Here is an 8407-nt window from a genome sequence, read left to right on the forward strand (position 1 = left end):
AATTGGGGTCTAAGATCATTTTATCAGAAATTAAGAGAATAGGCATCTTAATCCCAGATTTCTAATTCACCATTAAAAATTAGGAAATTATCTTGCTTTAGTTAAATTTTATCTCCTTAAAAGGGGGAAAATTAATTCTTAGCAAAGATGGTTATTCTGGCCTAAGAAACACAATGATGAATTTAGCTCTCATCTTTCTGGAATGGGTGAATACATATTGCTCATATACTTTTTCTCATTATTAGTTACTGTGGAAACAGGTATATATCCAAGCCTAACTCTAAAAAGTTTCTAATTATCTTGCTTCTCTCAAAAAGTTATTATCCAAGCTCCATAATTTTTGATAAATAGTTGGCATTTACCTTGCTGGTCATTTTTATCACGCTGAAACATTATCTCTGCATTTTCTAATTGAGAATGTTGCTACAACTCAAAACACCAAAAGAAAACCAAGAACTTTAACCCAAACATTCCTAAGAAATCTTCCCTCTGAAATTATGACAATAAATTATGTGCCTCAATAAACCCCTGTGATTCATTTCAAAAATAGAGTATTTAAAATAAAATATATTTAATGTATGATCAATGTTCCCTGTTTTAATATGCTCTTTCCACATAATGAGCCTTGAAATTTGTTTTAAGTAACATTGACTCAGCCATGAGGTCATACATCTTAAATATGGTGGGCTATTGAATCCTATGAAAATAAAATATACTATATTTTGGGGCATTTACCGATACAAAGTGTTATCCAGAATTTGCATTGGTTGTTAGACAGGTACTTTTGTCCTGAGCTGAATACCTGTGAAATATTTTAGTTTAACAGTCAGAGGAAAATAGTCATTGATTTTTCATATTCTCTGAGAATAACTCTCTCACCTCTAGTTAGAAATAAAATTATATTTGAAAGGATTAGCAATATGACAAAATAATTTCTGAGATCCTCTTATGAGGCAGCTTATTGGTGGAGTAGTGATAAAGGTCTGTTGTCTTTTATGAGGAGAAAGAAAATAATATTAAAACAAGTTTTCATTGGATTTGGACTTAGTAACATTAAATTAATTCTCCCCAATCCAATATTATTCTGCATGAAGGGTATACAATTTCTGTATTCTGACAACGAAAGACTAGGGTTAGACTCAGACTCAGAACAATGTCCCATGGCCTCTGCATCTGTGAAACACTTGCTGAAGACAGAAAAATGCCAAAATGGCCTCAGATTCTATAAAACACCTGATGGACTCTGAAAAAATATTGATGGAGACTGAAAAACTCTGGATGGTCTGTTATGTGTATATTTGATCCTGTCATTGTTTTGCTAGTTAATTATTATGCTGGCTTGTTTGCGTGGTTGCTTAATAGAGTCACTGGTCTGTATAGTTAGGTGTATTTTTGTATTAACTGATAACAGTCTTTCCTTTTTGTATTTAGTGTTCCTTCCAAGATCGCTTATAAGGTAGGTATAGTGGTAATGAACTTCTTCAGCATTTGCTTATCTAAAAAGGATCTTGTTTGTTCTCCACAGAGGAAGTTTAGTTTGGCTGGATATGAAATTTTTTGTTGAAGATGTCTTTCTTAAGAATATTAAACATAGACCCCCAATCTCTTCTGCCTTGTAGCTATTCTGCTGAGGGTAGTACTGTTAGCCTGATGTGGTACCCTTTGTTGATGACCTGTTCTTTCTCCCTAACTGCCTCTAACATTCTTTCCTTCATTTTGACCTTGGAAAGTCTAATGATTATGTGTCTTAGGAATGATATTTTTGTGTAGAATCTTACAAAGGCTCTCTGTATTTCCTGAGTTGAATTGTTGGTCTCTTTAGTTAGGTTGGTAAGTTTTCATGAATGATACCCCAAAATATGTTTTTCAAGTCTTTTTTTTCTCCCCATCCCTTTCAGGGGTACCAATCATTTATAGATTTTTCCTCTTTACATAATCCTATTGTATTAGTGACTTTTCTCACTGCTATAAAGAACTGCCTGCAACTGGGTAATTTATAAAGAAAAGAGGTTGACTTGACTCACAGTTCTGCATGCCTGTGGAGGCCTCAGGAAACTTACAGTCTTGGTGGAAGGAAAAACAGGCACATCTTACCTGGTGGCAGGTAAGAAATAGCAACAGAGAGAGGAACTGCCAAACACTTATAAAACCATCAGATCTCATGAGAACTCACTCACTATCACGAGACTAGCATGAGGAAAACTGCTCCCATATTCCAATCGCTTCCCTCCCTTGACACATGGGGATTACAGGTCCCTCCCTTGACATGTCGTAATTACATTTTGAGATATTTTGGTGGGGACACAGAGCCAAACCACATCATTCTGCCTGTGGCCCCTCACAAATCTCAGGTCTTCTCACATTTCAAAACCAATCATGCCTTCCCAATGGTCCACCAAAGTCTTAACTCTTTTCAGCATTAACTCAAAAGTCCAAGTCCAAAGTCTCATCTGAAACAAGGCAAGTCGCTTCTGCTTATGAGCCTGTAAAACCAAAAACAAGTTAGTTACTTTCAAGATACAATGGGGGTACAGGTATTTGATAACTGCACCTATTCCAAATGGGATAAACTGGCCAAAAAAAAAAAAAAAGGAGCTACCAGCCCCATGCAAGTCCAAAATCTAGCAGGGCAGTCATTAAATCTGAAAGCTCCAAAATGATCTCTTTTGACTCGATGTCCTACATCCAGGGCATGCTGATGCAAGCACTGAGCTCCCGTGGCCTTGGGCAACTCCACCCCTGTGTCTTTGCAGGGCACAGCCTCCCCACCCCGACTGCTTTCACAGCTAGCACTGAGTGTCTGTGGCTTTTCCAGGTACACAGTGCAAGCTGTTAGTGAATCTATCATTCTGATGTCTGAAAGAAGATGACCCTCTTCTCACAGTTCCTTAGGCAGTGCCCCAAGGGGGACTCTGTGTGGGGGCTTCAACCCCACATTTCCCTTCTGCATGGTCCTAGCAAAGGTTCTCCATGAGGGCTCTGGCTCTCCAGCAGACTTCTGCCTGGACATCCACGCATTTCCATGCAGACACTGAAATCTAGGTGGAGGTTCCCAAAGCTCAACTCCTGCCTTCTCTGTGCCCACAGGCCCTCATGGAAGCCACCAATGCTTGGGGCTTGCACCCTCTGCAGCAATGGCCTACACTGTACCTTGGCCACTTTTAGCCACAGCTGAAGCTGGAGCAGCTGGGATGTGGGGCACCAAGTCCTGCGGCCACACAAAGCAGCAGTACACCACTCCTCATACCAATTTCCTGTATTAGTCCATTTTCACACTGCTATGAAGAACTACCCAAGACTGGGTAGTTTATAAAGAAAAGAGGTTTAATTGACTCACAGTTCTGCATGACTGGGGAGGCCTCAGGCAACTTACGATCATGGCAGAAGGGAAAGCAGGCACATCTTACATGGCAGCAGTGGAGAGAGTGTGAGAGAGAGACAGGAACTGCCAAACATTTATAAATCATCAGATCTTGTGAGATCTCACTCACTGTCACAAGAAAAACATGAGAAAACTGCTCCTATGATCCAGTCACCTTCAACCAAGTTCTTCCCTTAACATGTGGGGATTACAATTCAAAGTAAGGTTTGCATGGGGACACAGAACCAAACCATATTATCTGTATTTATCAGTGGTTTTATTCATGCCTTTTAATTATTTTTCTTTATTTTTTCTGATTTTCTTATTTCAGAGAACCAGTGTTTAAGTTCTGAGATTCTTTCCACAGCTTGTTCTATTGTGCATTTAATACTTGCGAATGCATTGTTAAATTCTTGTGTGTTTTGTTGAAAGTGTGGATAAGGTACTTAGGGTCTTTGCTCCTTCATTAGTCTGAGGGTAGTAGGGGCAGTACCACTGCAGAGACAGAGGCAGAGTGACTTTTGGTTGCACCCGGAGGCTCCAGTGCCAAGGAATGTGGATCTATTGTTACTGGGAATATTCAGCCAGTGGAGTGCAGTTGCACTGCTGGTGTGAATTTGGGTCTCCACTTGTTGAGGAGGAGGGGATTGAGAACTCAGTGGGAAAAATAACTGGTCTCCTTTTTATATGGTGACTGTGACATGTTATAAGCTCAGATGTACCCCTCAGGCTCTTTATTTCTTCCTGACTGAGGGCAGCAGGGATAGAGCCACTGCTGTGGCAGTGGCAGGGGGACTGTCAGGTGCCTCTGGGAGCCTCTCCCCAGGGAAACTCTGGGCCACTACCAGTTTGTATGCTCAGCCATGGGTGGGGTGACTGTTCTATGGTCATGAACCAAGGGCCTTGCCTGGTGAAGAGTGAGAGGGTGGGGGTTCCCAAGGAATAGGAGTTATACTTCTCTCTGTATGATGGCTTCAGTGTGCTGGAGGTGCCAGCATAGTGATCTGGCCCTTTGTTCTTTCTCTAGCCTGAGGGTCATTAAGGCAGTATGAATTCAATTGCAGTGATGGAGGAGTTGTGGGTTGACTCCTAGATTTCCTCCTCAGAGGTATGCTGTGCTGCCTCTGATTGATTGAAGTGGTCAGGAAGCAGCAGTGTGGTTGTTCTGGAGTTTAAGGCTGGGTGGCCCTGCTCGGTGAGGAGATATGGGATCAGGGACCCTCATAACTGTCTGCTCACTTTTCCATAGGGCTACTGCAGTATGCTGGGGGTTTGCTCTACTCCCTAGTCACAGATTTTTCAGTACTTGAAAGTATCAACAGTGAAGGCTGCAAAACAGCAAAGATGGTGGCCTGCCCCACCCTCTGCAAGCTCCATCCCAGGAAGGTATGGACCTGTTGTTAGTCTGAACACACTGGTGGGGGTAGCTGAGGACCCCATTTGGGAAGACCAACCCAGTGAGAAGGAAAATGATCAAGGACCTGTGTAAAAAAAGCAGTCTGGCTGCTTTTTTGTAGAGTAGCTATGCTGTGTTGGGGATCCACACCAGCCACACCTCGGACTCTCCAAAGCCTGAAAGCAACAGTGGCTAAGGCCGTGAAATATCAAATATTGTAGCCCATCCCTCTCTCTGGGACCTACAACCCAGGGAGGTTTGGAATTGCTGCTGGCTGGAAAACACCAGCAAGGGTGGTTATAGACTTTGGTTTGGAGACTCCACCCAGTGAAGAGAAACGAGATTTGGAATCTGCATCAAAAAGCAGTCTGGCTGCCTTTTCCTAGAGCTGCTCTGCTGTGCTTGGAAACCAATTCAGTTCCTAGTTGCCTTAGATTCCCTAGAGCCCAAAAGTAATGATGGCAAGGCCAAGAAACAGCAAAGATGACAGCTCACCCCTCCCTCTGATAGCTCTGTCTCAGAGAGGTTTGAAACTTCTGCTCATTGGAAATCACCAACAGTGGTGGTTTTAGGCCTTGGTTAGGAGATTCCACTCAGTGAAGAGAAATGGTGTCCAGGATCCACAAGAAAATGCAGTCTGGCTGCCTCTCCACAGGGACACTGCTGCAGTCCGTAGTCACCTTGCATTCCCCAGAGCCCAAAGGCAACAATGGCTAAGGCTGTGAAATAGCAAAGATAGTGCCCCATTCTTCCCTCTGGGAACTCCATCTCAGAGAGATGTAATGCTGCTACCCATGGCTGGCTGGAGTTCCAAGCCAGTGGGTCTTATCCTGCAAGGTGCCATCAAAGTGGAACCTGCAGACCATCGCTTCTCAGCCTCCTAGATTCAGCCCCCTTTCCTACGGATATGTGAGGAAGTCTAACCTGTTTTGTCAGAGTTTTAGCCACATTTGCTGGGAAGCCCAGGTATCTAAAACTTCAGGGGTTCCATGTGTCTGAGCAGCTGTTCTGCCACGACTCCGTGTAGCATTGCATGTCATACTGGAGGCTGGTGGAGTGAATTCATGCGGAGATCTCCTAACTCAAGGGTTGCAAAGACCTATGAAAGAAGTATGAGCCCCCAGTGTCACTCACTCACTCACCACTTCCCTGGGCTGGGGAGCTTAACCTGACTCCCTGTCGCTACTGGGTGGGTGGTCATCCTGCCTTGCTTTTCTCCATTCTCCATGGGTTGTTTTCTTGATGAATCCCAATGAGTGTACATGGATGTTTCAATTGAAGGTGCTGTATTTCCTTACCTCTTCTATTTCTCTCTGTGAGAGAGGCACACACTAGCTGCTTTTAGTCAGCTAGTTTGCCAATTTTTAATGGTGGTAAAATATAAATACATGATATTTACCATCTTAATCATTTTTAAGTGTACAGTTGAATAGTGCTAAGTATATTTACATTGTTGCACAACTGAACCTTCAGAGTTTTTTTAATCTTGCAAAACTGAAACTTTATACTCATTAAACAATTTCTCATTCCTTCCCACAAGTTCCTGGCAACCAACATTCTACTTTCTGTGTCTATAAATTTGACTACAATAGGTATCATATATAAGTACAATCAAATCACACAATATTTATAACTTTGTGAGAGGCTTATTTCACTTGGTATAACATCCTCAGAGTTTATGCATATTGCAGTATGTGTCAAAATTTTTGTCTATTTTAGGATGGATAATATTCCATTGTAAGTATATACTACATTTTATTCATCCATTCATCTGTTGGTGGAAACTTGGGTTGCTCTACCTTTTCACTATTTTGAATAATGCTACTGTGAACATGAGTTTACAAATATCTCTAGAGATCTTGATTTTAATTATTTTGGGTATATACCCAGAAGTAAAATTGCACAATCATATGGTAATTTAATTTTTGTTTATTTATTTATTATTTATTATTATTATACTTTAAGTTCTAGGGTACATGTGCATAACATGCAGGTTTGTTACATATGTATACTTGTGCCATGTTGCTGTGCTGCACCCATCAACTCGTCAGCACCCATCAACTCGTCATTTACATCAGGTATAACTCCCAATGTAATTTTTTCAAGAAGACTTTATACTGTTTTCCATAGTGTCTGTAACATTTTACATTCCCAACAATAGTGCATTAAACTTCCAATTTCTCTACACCTTTGCTAACATTTTTTAATTTTATAGTAGCCATCTTAATGGGTGTTTATTAAACAATTTTGTATCTTAATGCCACATTTACTAGGACAAGAACTTGCTAGAATTTTTTAAAGTATTAACTGAGCATATGCTTAACTTTTATATGGGACAAATATATTACAAATATATAGTGAAATATTTTAAACTTAGTTTTCAGTATTGCTTTAATAAACTTGAAGATAATTGTGAATATGATCAATATTACTAATAAATATATTTCAATAAAAATACTATAATAAACTTTTTATAGGAGAATTATGTAACTATATGATCACATAAAGGGAAAATTTATGATTCTTCCTTTCTACAGTCTTATTTTATTATGTGTTGGATTATAATTGAATCCACTTAATGTATTTATAGGTTTTTTGATGCCTGTTTTCCTGACCCCTCCCTATGGCCAAGGAAAGGAAACTAAAGAACAAAACTCTGTGCAACAAATGGAAAAGAGATCATTTTAGAACATGGCCAAATAAGAACAACTCCAGACTGCAGCTCCCAGAGAGATTGATGCAGGAGGTGGGTGATTTCTGTATTTCCAAGTGAGATGCCCAGTTCATCTCACTGGGACTGGTTGGACAGTGGGTGCAGCCCAGGGAGGGCTAGCAGAAGCAGGGTGGGGCCTAACCTCACCTGGGAAGCACAAGGGGTGGGGAAATTTTCTCCCCTACCCAAGGAAGCCGTGAGGTACTGAGTCTGAGGAACCATGCACGCCAGCCCAGACACTGTGTTTTTCCCATGGTCTTTGCAACCCGCAGACCAGGAGATTCCCTTTGGTGCCTACCCCACCAGTGCCCTGGCTTTCCAGCAAAAAAACTGGGCAGCTGTTTGGACAGACACTGAACTAACTGCAGGAGTTTTCCTTTCCATACTCCAGTGGTGCCTGAAATGCCAGCGAGACAGACTGTTCACTACCCTGGAAAGGGGGCTGAAGCCAGGGAGGCAAGTATTCTGGCTCAACAGATCCCACTCCCACGGAGCCCAACAAACTAAGATCCACTGGCTTGAAATTCTTGCTGCCAGCACAGCAGCAGTCTGAGATCGACCTGGGATATCCGAGTTTGGTGGGGGGAGGGGCATCCGTGATTGCTGAGACTTGAGTAGGTGGTTTTTCCCTCACAGCATAAACAAAGCCTCTGGGAAGTTCGAACTCAGCAGAGCCCATGGAAGTTCAGCAAGGCTGGAGTGGCCAGACAGCCAGATTTCTCCTCTCTGGGCAGGGCATCTCTGAAAATAAAGGCAACAGTTCTAGTCAGGGACTTATAGATAAAACCCCCATGTCCCTGGGACAGAGCACCTGGGGGAAATGGCAGCTGTGGGTGCAGCTTAAACAAACATAAACGTCCCTGCCTTATGGCTCTGAAGAGAGCAGCAGACCTCCCAGCACAGCGGTTGAGCTCTGCTAAGGGTCAGACTGCCTCCT

This window comes from Macaca mulatta, chromosome X, assembly GCF_049350105.2.
Source record: "Macaca mulatta isolate MMU2019108-1 chromosome X, T2T-MMU8v2.0, whole genome shotgun sequence".
Taxonomy (NCBI): Eukaryota; Metazoa; Chordata; class Mammalia; order Primates; family Cercopithecidae; genus Macaca; species Macaca mulatta.